The sequence below is a fragment of the Papaver somniferum genome, chromosome 1 (assembly GCF_003573695.1).
Source record: "Papaver somniferum cultivar HN1 chromosome 1, ASM357369v1, whole genome shotgun sequence".
Classification (NCBI taxonomy): Eukaryota; Viridiplantae; Streptophyta; class Magnoliopsida; order Ranunculales; family Papaveraceae; genus Papaver; species Papaver somniferum.
This window is the reverse complement of record NC_039358.1, coordinates 92,951,813-92,974,384: the sequence shown is the minus strand read 5'-3', so window position 1 is coordinate 92,974,384 and position 22,572 is coordinate 92,951,813. Positions and strand designations below refer to the sequence as shown.

The 22,572-nt window shown below is 36.1% G+C and overlaps 1 pseudogene; it reads left to right on the top strand.

Moving 5' to 3' along the window:
• Positions 1-17,237: 17,237 nt before the first annotated feature.
• Positions 17,238-22,274, top strand: LOC113294581 (annotated as a pseudogene).
• The last annotated feature ends 298 nt before the right edge of the window (positions 22,275-22,572 follow it).

Here is a 22,572-nt window from a genome sequence, read left to right as displayed (position 1 = left end):
TTAATTGAACTTTTTGGATTCAAATTCATACTTGTATGTGATTTGTTGTGTCCAAAGAAATCCTTCTTTTCTTTCGAAATTAAGGTCGCTCTTATTGTTCTTTCAGGAATGACATTTAATGGGGAAGAGTTCTTTTGAACTTGCGCTTAATTGCCATATCTTTGTGGAGAGTGCGGCTGTGGAATATTATAGGGGTTATCTTGTATCTTTATAAACTCCTTGATGAATGCATTTAGCTTCGGCTTTATGATTGCATCTAAAAAACAAGTTGATATTTTTGCTTTCTTTTGGTCAAGAAATGCCTCTTTCGGAAATTTCATTAGGATCACGTTCTTGTACCTTTGCCAATTTTATTGTCAAAAAGGGGGAGATTTAATATGTAGTTCACACTACAAATACATATGGTTTTCGGATCATTATGTAAAGGGGAGTGGTTTCCATGTGAGATGGAGTATTGACTAAGGGGGAGTGATACATATCACCATAGTATTGTTGTTGAAGTTATGATACAATTGAACTTCGATGTGTAATGATACTATGACACTGTATAACAATGATTGAGAACTATTGTTTTCTTATTGTTATAGGTACGGATTTTCAACAACGATGATGCTAAACTTACAACCTTTTGGATCATTGGAGTACTTGGAAGTGACGAAGATTTCGAGTAATGTTGAAGATTAGGCATGTGTAATAGGATCTACAAAAGTTAATTTATTGTATTCCATATATATTAATAGTTTTGTCACTAAATTTGACAAAGGGGGAGATTGTTAGATCATTGCTCGGTCGAACTCGCATGCGTTGCTATCTCAAGCATGTTTGTCAATGTTAGTGATCAAAACTATAAGTCTTGATTTCTAGCCTACATAGCTAAAGGTCTCAGACTAGGATATAAAGTGTAGTTGAGCTCAAGAACTCCATGGCGATCATCATACAAGACGAAGGACTACTCAAGAAACTGGTGGATCTTCATCGACTAAAAGGTATGTGGAGACTTGAACTTATCTGTCACTCAAAATTCTATCTATTCTATCTCCTACCCTTGAGACAAAAGTCGTTTTGATATATAGACTTTCATCATGCACATTTGTTATTTCGAGCCGAGTTTATCTCGCCTATCTATTTCTCGAAATATGTGTTAGTAAGCTTTCGCTTTAGCCGAATTCAACTTAACCTAGTGACGAAAGTCATGTTATGTTTCAATCACTTTGAAAATTGCTCTGACGAAAAATGGTCTGTGAATAACGGCTATATCCGTCCTCTGAGAATGTTTCAATGATTGAAATGAGAGTTTAGATTACATAACCATTGGTAGGATATAAGCATTGCTGTGGAAACACATATATGTATAAGTCCTTATTCCTTGAACCAAAGTTTGCGAACTTTGTTGATCAAGAGAAATGGAAGTGGCGTGAGCCAAGTCCGCGAACTAAGACTGTGAACTCAGTCCGCGAACTGGCGGAAGTTCTCGACCCGAGAATTTCTACTGGAGTTTGTGAACTCCTTCCATGAGCTTAAGTCCGCGAACCTAGCCCGCGAACTTGAGCAGGTTATATCTAAAACCGGTTGTTCTTGAACTCATGTTTATTTAAACTAAGGAATGCTTTTGCAAACCGTGGCTATAAAGTTCATGAACTAGGATGTGAGGTGATCTAAACTAGGATGTTCTTCGGGAATATAAGATCGGTTTATTGATTGGTTCCTGTTCACCTTGATTTATCAAAAGACTGAACAAAACTCGTAGGTATATTCGTGGGAGACGGATTTATCTATTACCGTAGACTTTTCTGTGTGATACAGATTTGTTTATTAAAGTCTTCGATTTTGGGTCGTAGCAACTCTTAGTTGTGAGTGAGATCAGCTAAGGGAATCAAGTACGTAGCATCCTGCTGGGATCAGAGGCGTAGGAGCATAACTGTACCTTGGATCAATGTGAGATTGATTGGGGGTTCAACTACAGTCCAGACCGAATTTAATTTGGAGTAGGCTAGTGTCTGTAGCGGATTAATACAATGTGTGTTCAATTTGGACTAGGTCCCGGGGTTTTTCTGCATTTTCGGTTTCCTCATTAACAAAATTCTGGTGTCTGTGTTATTTCTATTCCGCATTATATTTGTTTATATAATTGAAATATCACAGGTTGTGCATTGTTCAATCAATTAAAATATCCGACCTTTTGGTTGTTGATTTAAATTGATTGACACTTGGATATTGGTCTTTGGTACCATCCAAGTTATCTCTCTTTGATAAAGACTCGCAGATTTGTATTTGCTTGAGTAAAGATCAAATTAAGATATTGAGATATAAACTCTTTGATATATTTTTATCTAAATTGAGTCTGACTGTCTAATTGATTCTCTAGAAAGTATATTGGAGTTTATCCATATAGATTGCTAATCGAATTTTTGGGTGTGGTTGTTGTACCCCCACTTTTTCAAGAGGTATGAAGAGGAAGGATGGAGCACTGATGAAGAAGGCTTTTGGTAGTCTTTTCGCAGGTGTCGGGAAAAGCTAGATTTTCAGGTTTAGAATAAACCTTGAAAATAATCAACATGTTTTTAACAAAACATCTTTTCCGATGCTTGTTGTTGCTTCTTTTCTTCTTTATTTTGTTGCAGATGTTGGTGTAGATTCTATTGTTCTTCTCGCTCTTCCGCTCGACTTTCTTCCTAGTTTGGTGATTTTGTTGGTACATACAGGTGAAGATGTTCTGGGAGTTACCTTGTTCAGTTGAAGTATTTGTTTTTTTTTTAGTTGTTTTGTGTTGGGAATGGCTTTTGTTTGGCACAATACAGGTGCAAGATTGTCTAGAAGTAGTGGTAATGCAAGTGTTAGGGAATGGTTGTAATGATGATTACTAGCTATGGAAATTTTTGAGCAGTAATTGATGAACAATTTATTGTTGGTTTGGAATTTTTTTTATAATATTCTTGAATTTTCTTTTGTTGAAATAATTCTTGTATGATATAGATTTTCGATCGAAAGTAGTACTGAGAATGATATATACTTTGTAGATGATGTAGTTACAGATGAAGAATACAAGAATCAGGGTTAATTTGTAGATGCTAGTTAGATTGATTTTCAGAACTTGAGTTTCATAGAACATGAAGAAGGATTTGAGTGCTTAAGTCAGGATGACGAAGCGTAAGAGGTGACTGTGTGTTCTTGTGATGAACCTTGTTAGAGAGGCAGAGCTTGAGAGAGAGAGACGAGAGATGCGAAGAGTGGAAAAAATTGGGAATAAAATAATTGATAAATATTTCATTTCACAAGTACGGACAATAGATTTAATTCTTCGCAATTTGTTTATTTATTATTTTTAGCTAAAAAAATGTCTAGTAAACTACCACGAAATCAATAGTCTAGGATCAAATCATACAAAATTCAGTTGATTAAAAATAACAAAATAATCAATTGTGTAAGTGTATTGACTGGCAAAGTTCTTGTTGCCACTGAAGTTGATGCCTAGGGTATGACCAAGGATATAATGAGTTTGTTGTTCTTTAAAATCCTTAGACATCAGCTTGTAGTTCGATGCTACTTATGATACTCGCATTACAATGCGTGTACCATTCCGAATAAATTCTTATACCAAGTTTTCCAACTCTCATTGATATGAGTCACAATTACATTTATGTTGTCCCATACTCGGTAGATAAATTTAATTTGTATCATTACCACTGGTGTCAGAATTAGATATCTGCCCCGTGCTTAGTAGATACATTGCTTTGTATCTTTATTATTGGATCCAAAACTACACCTCTGCTCCATGTACTAAAATAAGAATTACATAATCTAATCTACCGTGATCTATGTGTTTTTTTCTACATGTTTCAATATACCAACGTGGATATGATTCGATGCGTCTAACTCTATTTTCCTCGGCATTCCTTTCATTGTAACTCTTGTTATATTTAGCTTATGTTGAGAAATTTCTTTATCCCACAGGCGTGAAATTGTTGTTTTTGGAGAATCTTAGATGCTTCTCAACAACTTACTTCAAGTTGATTATATTACCAAAGATCGTGAATCTCTTGTCATCATACTTTAACCTATACTGATTCTTTAGTATACTGGATCAAGTAGAGAAAAAAATGAAAATATTTTTCTGACTCACGTCACCTTTTGTGAAATTCCTTTCCATAAAAGTTACGATGTGATGGTTCCAGAAAAAGTGGTAAATAAATTACCCTTCGTTCACTAAGACGTGTGAAGATTGGTTTTAGACTTAAATTCTAATACTAAAATAGAAAACTCAATCAAACGATGATTGCTACATTATAGAGAAAACTAATACTAAAGATTCCACTAACATTCACCAATTTTTAAGTGATTCAATATTAATAATTATCATGCAACTTATACATTCAAATTGATTATAATATATTGGCAATAAGTAGATTTTCAAATAATAATTGTAAATCAAAAATATGGAACATCAAGAGCTCTAGATTAATCATAAACCATTAAGCGAAATCATAACTACTTAATAAAAAAAAATATTCAATATTAATTCAATGTCAATGCAAATAATCATAAAATTAATTATATAAATTAATTAAATAGAAATTACCAAATAATTATGGGGAAATGGTGTCCTCCATTGTCTCAGTAATGAGGTTTAGTTCTTGATGTTGAACACTCTCACAAAATAATAATTCATAGCTCAAAAGTGAACAAAAAAAAAACAAAAAACATTACTTTGGGATCTGCGACTTTATAAGCGTCGCAGATCTGAGTGTTACAGAGATACAATAAAACAGAACTGCGACCGTTTTTTCTGAAGGAAAAGGTAACGTTTGTATAACGATTGTCTATAACTGTCAGTTTTCGTGTTCTTCTTCTTCTTTCTGTTGCTATTGCAAGATCACTCGGCATCAATTTTTCTTCTGTGCAACATCTCCCCAACTATGTATCTTCCATTGTGACTCCAACCCACGCTATATATAAACCACAGGTCAATAAATCTCTCGAGTAAATGCCAGAATATCTTATAATCTTCTTTTACCAGAAGCCACAGAAAATATTTCACCAATTTTTTTTTATTACGCGTCTCTTGTTTTCAAAACTTCCTAAACTTAACAGAATCAAATGTTAGGAGAATATCTTCTCTTATTCCTCACGTAAATTGCAAGTATTCAACAGAAATCCCGATATCTTATCTTTCCCCGTGTAATCGAGATATATATCGAAATTAATTTGTTTTTCAATTCCAAAACAATTACTTCCCTTGTTTACTCGTGAAAAACCAATCTCAATCCAAAGATACGAATAAAATCTGAGAAAATCTCGCCCAAATAGTGAAGATGGAGTGTCCCTATCCGAAATGGGGGTGCCTTTAGCACTAAGGGTGCTCCTTCATAGGATATACTCGTAGATTATTCGACAAGAGTTGGTCGAAGTACAGATACTAGGTTTCCTGCTTCATGACCAATAGTTGGTGATCTTGGGTCAGCTGGTGTGCCTGAAAAGGAGAGGATACCAAGTACACCAAATTTTTTTTTGTTCGGTAACCTGTATGGACAAAACCTAATTCAATTACAAGTAGACCAAATGAATGGTCCTTGACAATATGTATGTAGAGTTTATATCTCCATCTATTCTCAATCAGGATGTATACACTAAAGAGTCTGTGAACCTGATTGTTAAGAAGTGTACTTGGATGATCCTAAAAATCAATATCCAAGATCAATCTAGTCATATCCATATAATCAAATCGGAATTCTCCAAAGTAATAAACTTGTTATCTATCTTTCAAGATACGAATTCTACAAGAAACAAGTCTTGTAATCGATCACAATTATATGGATGTATCCACTAAGATTGAATACGTATTACTTGTGTAAATTCTATTATAAAGATAAACAATATAATGCGGAAATGAAAAAAAAAACAAGACACCAGAGTTTTTGTTAACGAGAAAACCGTAATAGGAGAAAAATCTCAGGCCATCGTCCAGATTTGAACATCAGATAGTATTAAGTAGAATCTATTAGATCATTGCTCGGTTGAGCCCATTTGTTTTTTTTATCTCAAGATTGTTGTCAATGTTATATGAACAAACCAAAATCTTGACTTGTAGTCTACTAAGTCAAGTATCAGATTAGGTATATAATTTGGTAGTTGATCAGTATCAGACATCAGCCTCGAAGACTGAAGACCAATGAAGACATTTGGAGAACTTCATCAACAAGGTATATGAAGACTGAACCATTCTATTTGACACACTATCTTACCATTATATCTTTATGAGACTATGTTTTATGACTTCTAGTAGATTTATTGCAAAGAAGAAATTTTGAGCCAAGCTTGTCTTGTTAAACATCTCGAAATATGATTCCAACACTGGATGTCCAAAGGTTCTTCAAAATATTAGTCTGAAACAATTTATTGTTCAAGAATTAATTTGTGGATCATTTGAAATTTTCCCAAGCAATGATTTTTATCATTTGGGAATGCTTAAAACATCAAAAAAAAAGAAATTTAAAACTTATGATATTTCGACTCAGGGTAGGTTGGCGAACCAGTTCGCATACCAGTGGATATATGAATCTTTCAAATACAAGGAAGGTTGGAAAACCAGTTTGCAAACCTTAAGTTCAGAACGGGACAGTTCAAGAACGATGCTGAATTTTTAATATTGGTGAAAAAGGATAACAGTTGGGGAATCCGGTTCACGAACCGTATCCATATGATTTCTTGACCCGAGTAGGGTTAGCGAACCCGGTACACTAACCGTGCACTCTAACTCGTGAAATGTACCTTACGGTTTACGGACAGTTTCTTCAATGGACCCAGTAAAAATATATTAAATGCTTAAAGATTTATTTTTTATATATGTTTAACATTACTATGACTCTCATAAACACCTCTAAGACATCATTGATAAATAAAACACTTTTTTATGTGTATCATGATTAAATTCTTAAGTGTTTAAATGAACATCAAGTTCCTTACTAGTTCACAAGGCATATTTTCCAAAGAACTGTCATTACATACGGTTTCGTAACCGGACCATCGTTTATATTCTTCTTTTTGATTTCAAGACTAATTCTCACATGCTTACTTAACACCCTAAATAGTTTCATTTAAACAGAGAAAGTGTTTGCTTGAATTTCAAGTTATCTTAGTATTGTAGCAAAAATATTTCTGCAACAATGCTCGAGATTAGTATATGAAGATGAAATTTAAGCCGTTAGATGATTCAACAGTATTCTTCGTGATACGCTCTTGGTAGATGACAAAATTATAGCCACTTGTTGAATCAACTTTTACTCTCCAATAATTTTTGGTAATTAATAGTGGGGGTACCTGCAGAGACACTCCGATGCCTCAATGAGTAAGAGCTCTAAGCAGGTTTTTATAAAGAGAGAAGGATTAGAAACGTGTACATTTCTATTTGAAATTCCACCTCTATTTATAGGTTGTGGAGAAATTGTATCCAGTCCAATATTTGTCTGGATATATTTTGACTATGTATCTGAACCAAATGTTCTTAAGTTCATCCTGGTCGAAACCAATTCACCTTTTTTTTTTTATCTCTAACTTCCAGGTTATACCTGGACTTCTTTGAATCCCCCTTTTTCTAGGGATTTCTAACCTCCAGGGTTTGAATATGTACTTGATTACCTTAGTAATTGATTCCCCTCTTTTCTAGGAATCTGAAACTTCTAGTTTTGAATATGTACTTTGTTAGAGCACTGCTCGGTCGAACTCGCAAGCGTTGCTATCTCAAGCTTGTTTGTCAAGTTTAGTTGCCAAAACTATAAGTCTTGATTTCTAGTCTACTTATAGCTAAGTCTCGGACTAGAATAGAAAGTGTAGTTGAGATCTAAACTCCACGGCGTTCATCATGCAAAGACGAAGAACTACTCAAGGAAGTGGTGGAACTTCATCGACTAAAAGGTATGTGGAGACTTGAACTTATCTATTACTCAAAAGTCTATCTACTCTATCTCCTATCTTGAGACAAAAGTCGTATTGCTATATAGACTTTGATTATACACATTTGCTATTTCGAGCCGAGTTTATCTCGCTTATCTATTTCCCGAAATATGTGTTGGTAAGCTTTCGCTTTGGCCAAGTTCATCTTTACAAGTGACGAAAGTCATGTTGATTATTTCAATATCTTGAAAATCTCTTTGATGAAAAATAGTGTGTGAATAACCTTTATTTAACATCCTCTAAGAATGTTTCAATGATTGAACTGAGAGTTTAGAAAATATAACCTTGAATGGATATAAACATTGTATGTGAACTCATACTTGTGTAAGTACAAAATCCTTAAACTAAACTATGCGTACTTTACTGGTTCAGGAAGTCCGGAAGCTAAGTCCGCGTACACGTGCGCGTACTGCCGGAAGTTCACATCCCGCGAATTTCTGCTGGAGTTTGTGAACTGAAAACAAACTCAAACCGGATACTTAAGTATGCGTACCGGTATGTGTACCTGAGTGGGTTATTTTCTAATAACGATTTATTCATGAACTAAGACATATATAAACTAAGGAATGCATATTTTCAAACCATGGCTATAATGTTCATGAATCGATTCGAGGGAATCAAAATAATTTTTGCTTGGATTGTGTCTTATATACTTCTATGAGATCTAAGCAATTGAACAACTCTCTAACTAGTTCTTTTGAGTCGTTTTAACTAGTTATGGTGAAGATGAATAAGGTTGAAATGAAAGTGCTCATACGGCTAACCATTTGGTTAACTACTATTGAACCAACTAGGTGTACACGTTTAGGTACAGTTGCATAAACCTAAATGAACGTGCATTTCATTTGTGTATAACAACCTAAGTTCGATATAACGGTTGAAAGATATTAGCTTGAATCTAATCAGGTTTTCATCTAACGGTGAACATTGAATGCTTTTTTAACAAGGTAACTTAGATTCCGAACCCTAATTCGGAGATTATATAAAGGAGAACTCTAGCAACTGGGAAACCTAATCCCCACACTTCCTGTGTGATACTAGTTGTATAAGCTAGAGTCGATTCTCATTTAACCTTAGGTTTCTACCGAGACCCCGTAGGTTAACGACTTGAAGACGTCATTGGGATTGTGAAGCCAAACCCAACTATTTTCTCTATAGTTGCGTGATTTTATCTTGTTGTTTCTATCGTGATTGAGTGCAATCGTAATATGGGCTTGAGATTAATTTCTCCGATAGGAAAGATATAAAAGTAGTCACAAACATCTTCGTCTCATCATTTGTGATTCCACAATATATTGTTTCGCTAGTCGCTTAAGATTATTGTGAGGTGATTGATAAATCTAGGTTGTTCTTCGGGAATATAAGTCCAATATATCAATTGGTTCCTGTTCACCTTGATTTATCAAAAGACGGAGCGTTGGTATTTCTGTGGGAGACAGATTTATCTATTCCTGTAGACTTTTCTATGTGATACAGATTTGTTTATTAAAATCTTCGACCGTGGGTCGTAGCAACTCTTAATTTTGGGTGATATCATCTAAGGGAATCAAGTGTGTAGTATTCTGCTGGGATCAGAGACATAAGGAGTGCAACTGTACCTTAGATCAGTGTGAGATTTACTGGGGTTCAACTACAGTCCAGACCGAAGTTAGTTTGTAGTAGGCTAGTGTCTATAGCGACTTAATACAGTGTGTGTTCAATCTGGACTAGGTCCCGGGTGTTTCTGCATTTGTGGTTCCCTCGTTAACAAAATTTCTGGTGTCTGTGTTATTTCTTTTCCGCATTATATTTTGTTATATAATTGAAATATCACAGGTTGTGCATTGAATCGATCAATTGGTAAATCCAACCTTTGGTTGTTGATTGATATTGATTGATCCTTGAACATTGTTCTTTGGTACCGTTCAAGTTAATTTTTCTTGTATTCAATTAGACTCGCAGATTGTTATTTGCTTGAGTAAGTATTGAATCGAGAAATTGAGATATAACTCTTTAATATACTTTTTAAGATTGAGTCTGACTGTCTAGTTGATTCTCTTAAAAGTATGTTAGAGTTAGTCCATACAGATTGCTAAACGAAATATTAGGTGAGGTTGTTGTACCCCCACTTTTTCAATTGGTATCAGAGTAGGCAAACATGTTTAAAGACTTTATAAGACTGTGTTTGTAGTGATCTGACTCTATGGACAAAAATTCTATCTCCATAAACGTACCGCCAGTCTTCGATGGCTCAAACTACTTGTGGTGGAAAATTGTTATGCATGCGTTTCTTTAAGCTCATGATTTTCAAACATGGGTACGTGGTTTTAATGGATATACTCCTCCGGTTGATACAGAAGGCGTTGTGTCTAGACCTAAGGATATTGGTAGATATACTCCAAAATAAATCCTTGTTGCAAAGAAAAACTATGACGGATTAAATGCTATCATACATGCCATTACCCCAGATCTTCAGCATCATGTGACTACGTGCTTAAAGTCTAAAGATGCCTGAGATATCTTAGAAACCGTATTTGAAGGGAATACCTAAGAAAAAGAAGTTAGGCTTCAAAACCTAAATTTTGATTGGGAAAACCTTCGTATGGCAGATGAAGAATCATTTGATGAGTTTAATCACAAAGTTTCTGAAATTGTTGATGCATCTTTTGCATTGGGTAAGACTATTCCTGAAAAGGACACTGAGATGAAGATTCTCAGATCTCTGCCATACAAATACGATTCTAAGAAGCATGTCATCGTTGAGGGAAATAACCTTGATACTCTTTTCAGAAATACTCTGGTTAGGAAATTAAAGATCTTTGATCATGAGCATACATCCAAATCTAGAACGGATGTTGCGTTCAAAGCAGAAAAGATCACTAAGTTACTTGATAAAAGTAAAAGTGTTTGCATATCTGAATATGATCTTTCTGAGGCTGATTCATCAGATGGAGATCTTGAAAAGTCAGTCTCGTTGATCACAAGACAGTTTAGGGATCTTCTTTTGAAGAGAAGTAAACGGTTCTCCAGAGATAAATCCAGGTCATCAGATAGCCCCATAATCGTGTTCCTCCTAAAAATAGGGATAATGATGAGATTGATGACGAGGATATGCTTCAGTGCTTTAAGTGTAAAGGTTTTGGTCATTTTGCAAATGAGTGTCCAAATCGAAAGAAATACATTGGGAACAAAGGTCTTGCTGCAACTCTTGATGAAATGTCTGACAACTATGATTCTAATGAAGACGAAAAATCAAGTGTTTCACTTCTTTGTGAAAATATTGATTTTGATAATTGTATAAATACATACATCAATCTTGATATTCTTTCAGAAGAGAACTCAACCAATCGGGAAGAAAAAATTGACCTTTCTGTTGGAAACTCTATGTCTGATTTTTCAGGTTCTACCTTGTGTCTAGCAGCTTGCACAACTCGGATACCTGAATCATATTCCAGGTTGACATGCTCATATTGTTCGCTCAAGGGTCATGAACTATCAAAGTGTTACAAGTACAAACACAAATTAAGACATGTCAACAAACTTCAACGAAGAGCAAATCGATTAGCAAACAAGCTTAAACTTGTTCAAAATACCGCAGAGGTATGTAAGATTTTATCTTCGTCAAAGAAGTTAGTTTCCAAGGATACAAGACCATTGGAAAGAAAGTTATGGTCTAAAAACTATGAGACACGGGGTTCTATGAATTCCGATCGAAAGGGATATGGTGGACATATTATTGTTCATCCCGGCACAACTTAAATTGTGTTGGTTAGTGCATCTTGTCTCATGTGCCTGATTAAAAGAGACAAGATCTTGCACACCTCAGGCTTTAAGAAAATAAATCTTTAGTTGTTTTGTTTTTCTTTTATTTGTTTTTGCTTTGAGAGCATTGTAAAGTCTGGAATTCATACCACTTTTGATATCTAATTGATATTGGAATGAACTTCCATGGTTAATAAATAAAAATATGTTTAAAATAGACAATTCTTCCTTTTATAGGGTTGAGAGTTGTGTGTACGAACCTGTGGGTTTAAAGGTTTCGTAACCCTACATATCTGTTTCCTTCCCTGAAACTCTTTTTAACCAAAGACTGCTCGTTGAGCTTATTTTGTGACTTCCTCTCACAAACCCGTACGCATATGGATACTCCAAGCATCATGTCTTCTAATGGAAAATATGAAGGAAAAAAGAAAAATCTCCGATACCTCCAACTTTGAAAAGAAAAAGAAGGAATGTGAGGAAGCCAAGAGTTGTTCCTTTAAATTCTCAGAAGTTTTCTGATGTTCTTAAAGAGTTGAAGGAGACAAGAAAGGAGATTCAACAAATAAAGTCTTTTGTTATAAGAACTCTTGAAATTCAGAAGGCGCTGGTTCGACATCATCAGCCTAGAAGGTTTGTTGGAATTGACTCCTTTCTTCATGAACCATATGTTCCCATGACTGTTGACGACAAAGAATATCTTTTGTTATAAACTCCTTGATGAATGCATTTAGTTTCGGCTATATGATTGCATCTAAAAAGTTGATATGTGCTTTCTTTTGGTCATGAAGTGTCTCTATGGAAATTTCATTAGGATCCCACTAGTTTTCGTACCTTTGCCAAGTTTATTGACAAAAAGGGGGAGAATTAATGTGTAGTTCACACTACAAATACATATGGTTTTAGGACCATTATGTAAGGGGGAGTGGTTTTCATGTGGGATGGAATATTGACTAAGGGGGAGTGATACATATCACCATAGTATTGTTGTCAAAGTTGTGATACAATTGAACTTTGATGTTGTGTAATAATATTATGACACTGTGTAACAATGGTTGAGAGCTTTTGTTTTCTCATTGTTATGGCTACGGATCTTCAACAACGATGATGCTGATTTGAATATCTTTGGAATCATTAGAGTACTGAAGTGACGAAGATTTCGAGTAATATTGAAGAACCAAGGAGTTCATGCATGTGGAAGAGAAGCTGCAAAGTTTATTTATTTTGTATTCCATATGTATTGATAGTTTTGTCACTAAAATTGACAAAGGGGGAGATTGTTAGAGCACTGCTCGGTCGAACTCGCAAGCGTTTCTATCTCAAGCTTGTTTGTCAAGTTAAGTTTCCAAAACTATAAGTTTTTATTTCTAGTCTACTTATAGCTAAGTCTCGGACTAGGATAGAAAGTGTAGTTGAGCTCTAGACTCCACATCATTCATCATGCAAAGACGAAGAACTAATCAAGGAACTGGTGGAACTTCAACGACTAAAAGGTATGTGGAGACTTGAACTTATCTATCACTCAAAAGTCTATCTACTCTATCTCCTATCTTGAGACAAAGGTCATATTGTTATATAGACTTCTATTATACACATTTGCTATTTCGAGCCGAGTTTATCTCGCTTCTCTATTTCTTGAAATATGTGTGAGTAAGATTTCGCTTTGGCCAAGTTCATCTTTACAAGTGACGAAAGTCATGTTGATTATTTCAATATCTTGAAAATCTCTTTGATGAAAAATAGTGTGTGAATAACCTCTATTTAACATCCTCTAAGAATGTTTCAATCATTGAAATGAGAGTTTAGAATATATAACCTTGAATGGATATAAACATTGTATGTGAACTCATACTTGTGTAAGTACAAAATCCTTGAACTAAAGTATGCGTACTTTACTGGTTCAGGAAGTCCGGAAGCTAAGTCCGTGTACTCCCGAAAGTTCACATCCCGTGAATTTCTGTTGGAGTTTGTGAACTGAAAACAAACTCAAACCGGATACTTAAGTATGCGTACCGGTATGCGTACTTGAGTGGGTTATTTTCTATAAACGGTTTGTTCATGAACTAAGACATATATAAACTAAGGAATGCATATTTGGAAACCATGACTATAATGTTCATGAATCGATTCAAGTGAATCAAAATTGTTTTTGCTTCGATTGTGTCTTATATACTTCTATGAGATCTAAGCAATTGAACAACTTTCTAACTAGTTCTTTTGAGTCATTTGAACTAGTTATGGTGATGATGAATAAGGTTGATATGAAAGTGCTCATATGGCTAACCATTTTGTTAACTACTGTTGAACCAACTAGGTGTACACGTTTAGGTACGGTTACACAAACCTAAATGAACGTGCATTTCATTTGTGTATAACAAGTTAAGTTCGATCTAACAGTTGAAAGATATTAGCTTGAATCTAATCAGGTTTTCATCTAACGATGAATATTGAATGCTTTGTTACCAAGGTAACTTAGATTGCAAAACCCTGATTTGGAGACTATGTAAAGGAGAACTCTAGCAAATGGGAAACCTAATCCCCACACCTTCTGTGTGATACTAGTTGTATAAGCTAGACTCGATTCTTATTTAACCATAGGTTTGTACCGAGACCCCGTAGGTTAACGACTTGAAGACTTCATTGGGGTTGTGAAGCCAGACCCAACTATTTTCTCTGTAGTTGCATGATCTGATTTTGCTGTTTCTATCGTGATTGAGTGCAATCGTAAGATTGGCTTGAGATTAATTTCTCTGATAGGCAAGATAGAAAAGTAGTCACAAACATCTTCGTCTCATCGTTTGTGATTCCACAATATCTTGTATCACTACGTCGATTAATATTATTGTGAGGTGATTGATATTTCTAGGCTGTTCTTCAGGAATATAAGTCCGGTATATCAATTGGTTCTTGTTCACCTTGATTTATCAAAAGACGGAACAAAACTCGTAGGTATTTCTGTGGGAGAAAGATTTATCTGTTCCTGTAGACTTTTCTGTGTGATACAGATTTGTTTATTAAAGTCTTCGACTTTGGGTCGTAGCAACTCTTAGTTGTGGGTGAGATCAACTAAGGGAATCAAGTGCGTAGTATTCTGCTGGGATCAAAGACGTAAGGAGCGCAACTGTACCTTGGATCAGTGTGAGATTGATTAGGGTTCAACTACAGTCCAGACCGAAGTTAGTTTGTAGTAGGCTAGTGTCTGTGTCGGCATAATACAGTGTGTGTGTTCAATCTAGACTAGGTCCCGGGGTTTTTCTGCATTTGTGGTTTCTTCGTTAACAAAACTTTCTTTTCCGAATTATATTTTGTTATATGATTGAAATATCACTGGTTGTGCTTTGAATCGATCAATTGGTAAATCCAACCTTTGGTTGTTGATTGAAATTGCTTGATCCTTGAACATTGGTCTTTGGTACCGTTCAAGTTAATTTCTCTTGTATTCAATTAGACTCGCAGATTTTTATTTGCTTGAGTAAGCATTGAATCGAGAAATTGAGATATAACTCTTTAATATACTTTTTAAGATTGAGTCTGACTGTCTAGTTGATTCTCTTAAAAGTATATTAGAGTTAGTCCATACAGATTGCTAAGCGAAATATTGAGTGAGGTTGTTGTACCCCTACTTTTTCATACCTGGTCTTATCAGTAACCGATTCTCCCTCTTTTTAGGGATCTCTAACCTCTAGGTTTGAATGTATACCCAGTCTTACCAGTAACTTATCCCCCCTCTTTTTAGGGATCTTCAACTTCCGGGTTTGAATATGTACCTGGTATTTTGTTATAGAAGGATAATTGCTGACTGAGCTATAATCATCCTTCCATATTTTCTACCCAAGGGCCCAATACTGGGTAGAATTATTGGGTTGGGGCACTTGGGACCATATACAAAGTGTGTGGTACAAACATCTCCCCCTCTTAATCCTAAACTTGTTGATGGGTTAAGAACAGAGTCCTTTTGGTCAACTGCTCCGACATTTTACTCAGACGTCCTCAAGCTACTTGTTGAAGTGACATGGTAGTCTGCTTGCGAACAAGGTTGCACTTGGTGATGGTGTTATGTGATGAACTTTCTGGAGTTTAATATGGACGAGTCTTGATGATTGTACTTGCTGATGTACCAAGTCTTTTTGTTGCCTTACGACAAGGTTTTTTCTTTGCAATGTGGTGTTGGCACATCTCTTAGATAATATATGGCTCTTTTGGATCAACAACTGGTGTTGGTCTCGATTTTGAGACAAGAGTTTGTAGCTGCATTGGCGCAAGAATTGATGAGATTTTGTGCTTGCGATGGGAGAAAGAGTTAAGTGTCTACTTGTGAGGCGAGGCCATACATTCCTGCATGGCGGAATGCTTCCTTCTCGTACTATGGTAGCGTTGCAGTTTCGCAGTTTGGAAAAAGCTGGCATATTACTTAGTTACTTAAGTGTTGTGGTTCGATTTTTGGAAGGGGAAGATTAGCATAAAGGGAGCAATGAGGAACAAGTGAAGAGACATGGTTAATGTACCAAATTTTAAGAACAAATACAACCATTTACAGGTTTGGATGACGCACTTGCCGACATGTTAAGTGTTAACAACAATGTTTAAGTGTGAACTACAACAATGATTTACCTCCAACATGGTAAGCAATTCAGAAAGTATCAATGGCTAAGGCTGCACAACCAGCTCGATAAGTTCCATCTGCCATTTTAACACGGATTAGTAATTTACTAATCACAAACAAAAAAAAGAGAATTAACAAATTATATCACTAATGAAAATCACACCACAATAAATTAACAATGCACTACAACTTAATTCAGAGATTTCACTTCATTTACCCTTATCTCATTAAAAACCAAAATTAAATTCGATTCCAGGTGAGCTAAATTTAGTGTTCTATCTAGTTTTATTATGTGATTGATTATGATGATATCAAGTGTATGTATGCTCTGCAGTTTCTGTAGCTATGAATTCCCACATATGCGATCAAAGCTCTGAGCTGCTATGTTATGAATCCAAAGGCTGAGAAGAAGAAAAATGACAGGAAAAACGAAGAAGAAAATAGAAAAACGGGTATGATTGTATTTACTTTACTCAAGGATTCCGATTCACCTTTGGTTAAATTAAGCAGGACTACAATGTAATGTCCCAACCATTCAGTGCCAACCAGGTTGGCCAATTAGACTCTGTCCGTCAAACAGAGTTGACTGAAACTTAGGCTGGCTAGAAAGGAAATCTCAAACCTTTGGACTTTTATAAGGATTGCTCATAACTTATGATCATCTATAATCATACTTCTAATTCATAAAACCAAACCTATTTTTTAAAAACGGACGAAGTATCATAAATTTTACCAAACAAGGTGTAGTTGGTTTTTTTCTTCTTCCACTTTTGTGAGGCTTACATTGGCAGAAATAGATTGGTATGGCCGGAGGTCCGGAAAAGGAGTGCTGAGCTTTAAAGTCGCGACCAACTGTAGGATTGTAAGGTGAAAGTTAGCATGAAATGGTACTGCTCATTTACTAGATCACTAGGCACAAAGCCACAAACAGACGAGCAGTGTGTCATTCCAGGCTTCCAGCAACGACCACACGACTCCGCATCCTCTTCTTTGTTAACAGGTCAAATTACCCAATCGCCGTGGCCATATTCTCATTCCCCAATTCGTTAGGAGCCCATAAACCAGCTCTTATGTAAGGATGATTTCAAGAAAAGTAGCTGTGATCGGTGCAGGTGCTGCTGGCTTAGTTGCATCTCGAGAATTGCTCAGAGAGGGTCATGAGGTAGAAACGGAGTGATCGAATTGGAGGAACATGGGTATACAATCCAAACATCGAATCTGATCCAGTAGGATTGGACCCTTCTCGAACCATCATCCACAGCAGTCTCTATGATTCTCTAAGGACTAATCTCCCAAGAGAAACCATGGGTTTTACAGATCACCCTTTTGTTGCACAAGGCAAGGATGATAGAGACGCAAGAAGGTTTCCTCATCACAGTGAGGTTTTACGTTATTTAGAAGATTTTGCAAATCATTTTGGACTTGTTGAGTTGATTCGGTTTGAAACTGAGGTAATTTATGCTGGATTATTGGAGGAGGAAGAGGAGTTGAAGAATAGTTGGGTCGTCAAGTCAAGGAAGAAAGGTGAAGTTGGTAATTCATCGGTTGCCCATGAAGTGTTTGATGCTGTGGTTGTGTGTAGTGGGCACTATACACATCCAAATATTGCAGAAATTCCAGGTACTCCTTTTGCCTTGCACCTTTTGTTTTTGTTGCACTAAGTAACATTTTAAACCATGGTTTGCTTACAACACACACATAGACACTAAATTTGCACTCGATTGGAGAACATCATTTGGCCAGAGCCAGCCATGGAAATTTATTATCTCTTAAAGCACGAACAACACTTTCAGAAATGCATTTAAACTCCCTTTGTTAATAGTCCATCCCGATGCAGACACACGGTGGCCATTATCTCTGTAAAAAAAGTTAACAAATTATGGTTATGGAATCCTGCAGACACTGCACCAACATTGGCACCAATATTGTGATCTGAGTTAATTCGGTTCTAATGGTTCAAAACTTCAAACAAAATACGTTGACATAACTTTGTCAATTTATTTCTATCGGTGTGAAGTCATCCATTTCTAGGTTGTTCTTGCCTGGGTCTTGCATGTTGTAGATAATCGTGGAGTTACTTTCATTATCATGTATCTTGTGGCTGGTTTGTCCGTTCTAGGTATAGATGCATGGCTGGGGAAGCAACTTCACAGCCACAATTACCGTGTTCCTGAGCCCTTCAGTGGTCAAGTATGAATCACTTACTTTTCTTTCCTCATACTTCTATTCTGCCATATGTGCCTGTACTGGTTACCCTTAAATCTTGCTTCTTCTGTTTTCTCCTTGACTGTACTAGTTTTGAAAATTTTCTTTTATGATGATATTGGACTGAAAATAAGTCTTTCATAAGAATCCACCACTGGGTAATTAATCTGATTGCCTATAAGTGGAGTATAGAGCTTTCCTAACTTGCTGGAAATATTTTTCCTCTAAAAACAACTGTCTGGCTGAAACTGATGAAAGAGCAAGTGCTTTTGGTGATTATTGACACAAACGCTATCAAATATTTAAATCAACTAACTCTAAGAAAAACAATTTTAAAATGGAGTGCATAATCAAAGACCAAACCACAAGAACTCTGATAAATATTTGAATGGTAAACTAGATAACTTACTATTTACCCTTATATTTTAAGAATTCTGATGAACTTCCCCAAACGCCAGAATAGCCTTTCACACAAATTATTAACATGCTACAAAAAATACAGATGCTCGTGATAAATTCAGCGTCAAAATGCGAGACTCAAGTATGAAGCATTAGACAGCAAATGCTTAGAGCCATGATATCTCCCACTGGCAACCTTAAGTATTATCGAAACCTTGAAAGGAAGATATATTCTTCCAGTAAATTTATCAAATATTATTGGTTGTTGCAAATTTTCCTTATTTTCTTCATTTTCACTGAACATTCTTCCTCCTCTTCTTGTTCACAGGTTGTGCTTATAATTGGAAACTCTGTTAGTGCTGAGGACATATCTAAGGAGATTTCCACAGTTGCAAAAGAAGTCCACGTTGCATCAAGATCTACCATGGACGCGCTACTTACCAAAAGATTTGGTTATGACAACATGTGGCTTCTTTCAATGGTTAATCACACTCTCATTTCTTTTCTTCTCAAGCAAAGTTTAATTGTGAAAAAAACTTCTGAACCTTATCTTGTCAGTTGGGCATACTGAATGTATAGCTATAATGCAGGTTAAGAGTGCACATGAAGATGGAACTATAGTTTTCTCAGATGGAAGCTTGATTCCTGTTGATGTTATTGTACACTGTACGGGGTACGTATCACTAGCTTTGGTTTACAAAATTTGGACCAATTAATCATGTTATCCTGTATAGGGTAGATCAACTTTAAGCCTGATCAGCTTGGATTTACAAACTTCCGACCTCTTTCCTGCAGAACCACGGTTCTTGCAAAGAACTGTGGTGGTTCCCTGCATTTCTGGATACTAAGACCATTACCTACTCCATAGCTCATCTTAAGCAGTACCTATGATTCTTTAGATGAATGAGATATTCCAAGCTCAAAAAAAATACCACTAGTCTGATCAAGAGAAAGATCTTCACTAGCCAAAGGTTACCTTTGTAACGAGGAAATGTTTGATGCAATTGTTCGAAGAAGCTTCAGCAAATCTTCCTCTGAGAAATTTACAGAAACAACTATAGGTTATACCCCTTCGCATAGGGCCACACGACCTTCTCTATCTACTTTTGTCACTGTTTTTATGTCCAGTACTTGAATCTCATTGTATGTCTTATGTTTTTATGAAAATGCTATATGATGGTCTGTTCAGCAGTAAGATAATTAAAGTTGTGTTTCTTAGATATAAGAGATGTGCATGATAAGGATGACACATAAAATGATAGGCTTTGACACCAAGTTAGATTGTTAAAAGAATCAGTTTGCTGAAAATAAAGAAAGTATGATGGAAAGAATGCGTCATCTCTGTAGGATTTATCCGTGATTCTGTTGAGATGTCTTACGGAAGTTTTAAAAAGAGAATCCATGAGGTGATGTCCAGTTTTATCTTTGAAAGGATGAAATGATGTAGATTTCTGTCAATTGTATAGCAAGGGGACTAGAAGGGACATACCATCTTAATTTGCCAACCGCCAACAACCAAGTGGGAACCCAAGTAATACTGAATTTATTAGTTCATGACATCTGACATTTACTGCCTAGATGCTACAGCCATCCAGCACAATGATTGAGCAAAGCCACCTATACCTGACACTGACCAAGGAAACCTGCAAAGTTCAAAATTGGAACAATCATACGTCGAGGAACTGGCTGGGCCAGGTAAGTATCTGTCAAAGTTCTGAGGTGTGCTATGGCAAGATTTGAGGCCAATGAGTAAGAGTAGTAGTTGGTTGACGTCAAGGGACTTGTACACCTTGGTGTTGTCCATACTGAGAATGTCAATATGTGCCATCAACAGCGGTTTATTGCTATGCACTTCTGTTACAGTCTTAAGCTACTACGCATAAAAACCTGCCAACTTAACTTTTTTAGGTTGGTGAAGAACCACCATTTCCGAGATCGAACATACTAGCTCTACATGGGCAAAAATATACTTAATGGCTTTAATGGCTAACGCACATAAGACAGAATGCTGATTGACCAGTAATATTTAAGTGAAACAAGAATGGTTACAGTGTGATTTATAACAAAATATAGGATAAATGGATAATAAAAAATTTAGGTGCTAATCAATTTCTGTTAGCTGTTTTAATTTAGTTTGATGAAATGTTACATCCCAGAGGTTTTCATTCTCGACCATTTTGCAGGTACAAGTACTATTTCCCTTTTCTAGAGATCAATAATATTGTGACCGTCGATGACAGTTGTGTAGGGCCTCTATACAAGCACATTTTTCCGCCGATGTTGGCTCCTACTCTTTCTTTTATTGGGATACCTTTTTGAGTGTGTTCTTACTGACTTAATCTTAATTCCCATTAGTCTCAAAATTTATATTTCATATGGGCATTTGTTACTGGAGTCATTCTTTTACATGGTGCAGGCTCTACCTTTCCCCATATTTGAATTGCAAAGCAAGTGGGTGGCTGGTGTTTTATCTGGCCGGTGTTCACTCCCATCCGAACAGCAGATGATCAAGGATGTCGAGGCCTTCTATTTGGAACTTAAAGCAGCAGCTGTCCCAAAACGTTACACTCATCTGTTAGCAGAAAAGTAGGTAAATTGTGCTATCCCGAAGGTGTTTTGTGCTGCAAATCTGTTTAGCTATCTGTTCAATGGGAAACTGTTTGGAACAAGAAAATACTCTACATAATGAACTCAAACTTCCTCAGTAATTCCCTCAATGTCAGTCCCAGTTGTTCTATGAAGAGAACTATGTATCTCATTCTTGATCCTGATAATTAAGTCTCTTTGATACTCTGCTCAGTATGACTACAGTGATTGGCTTGCTGCTGAGAGTGGGTGTCAGCCGTGGGAGGAGTGGAGAAAGCAGATGCTTAAGGAACATGTGAGCAACTACTTAGCACGGCCAGAAACTTATCGTGATGAATGGAAAGACGAATATTTAATCGTGCAAGCTCAAGAAGATTTTTGCCAGTATTCACCAAGGGAGGTTAGCTACGTGCAGTCCCTTCAAAACAAGATTGCCTTAGTTTCTCCTTTTAATCTTATTTTAGTTGTTTTTTCAGTTATGTGGGAATGGCAAAGAGGCGTAGTTTCCAGGTGAATATTGGTACTTATGTCAAGTGAACCAAAGAGTGTACAACAATGTTGATACTACTAAGAAATGATTTTCAGATGTTTCTATTTTTAAAGAGTGAGGTTCTTCATTTAACCACTCGGTAAAAAGAGGACTCTCTGTGTGATTATTTGATTTAGTTGTAATCTGTGACGGTGCTTCTTGAGAACCATCAAGAAATGGCATAATTAACTCTCTGATGATTGGCGTTGACAATGCTATCCAGGTGATGTAATTATCATCTCTGAGCTTAAGTTGAATTGAATTTGTGAGTTGGTGAATATGAATTGAAAGTAATTGTCATAGATACAGTAAGGTGGATCTGAATCAATGGTGGAAATTCTCACAGAGATTTGAGAAGACAACGGAAAATAGGATAAGAGAGGAAAACTGTACAGTTTTTGCCATGGGCCATAAAACAGATACCATGAAGTACCGGTACGAAATCCAGTAAAAACAAAATTTAATCCACTCAAATCAAATGAAATCTTTTAAATTCGGAAGCATTTTCCGTTTTCCGATCGGAAATGCTATACCGAGTCCGGAACAGCGCCCCACTCAGCGCCCA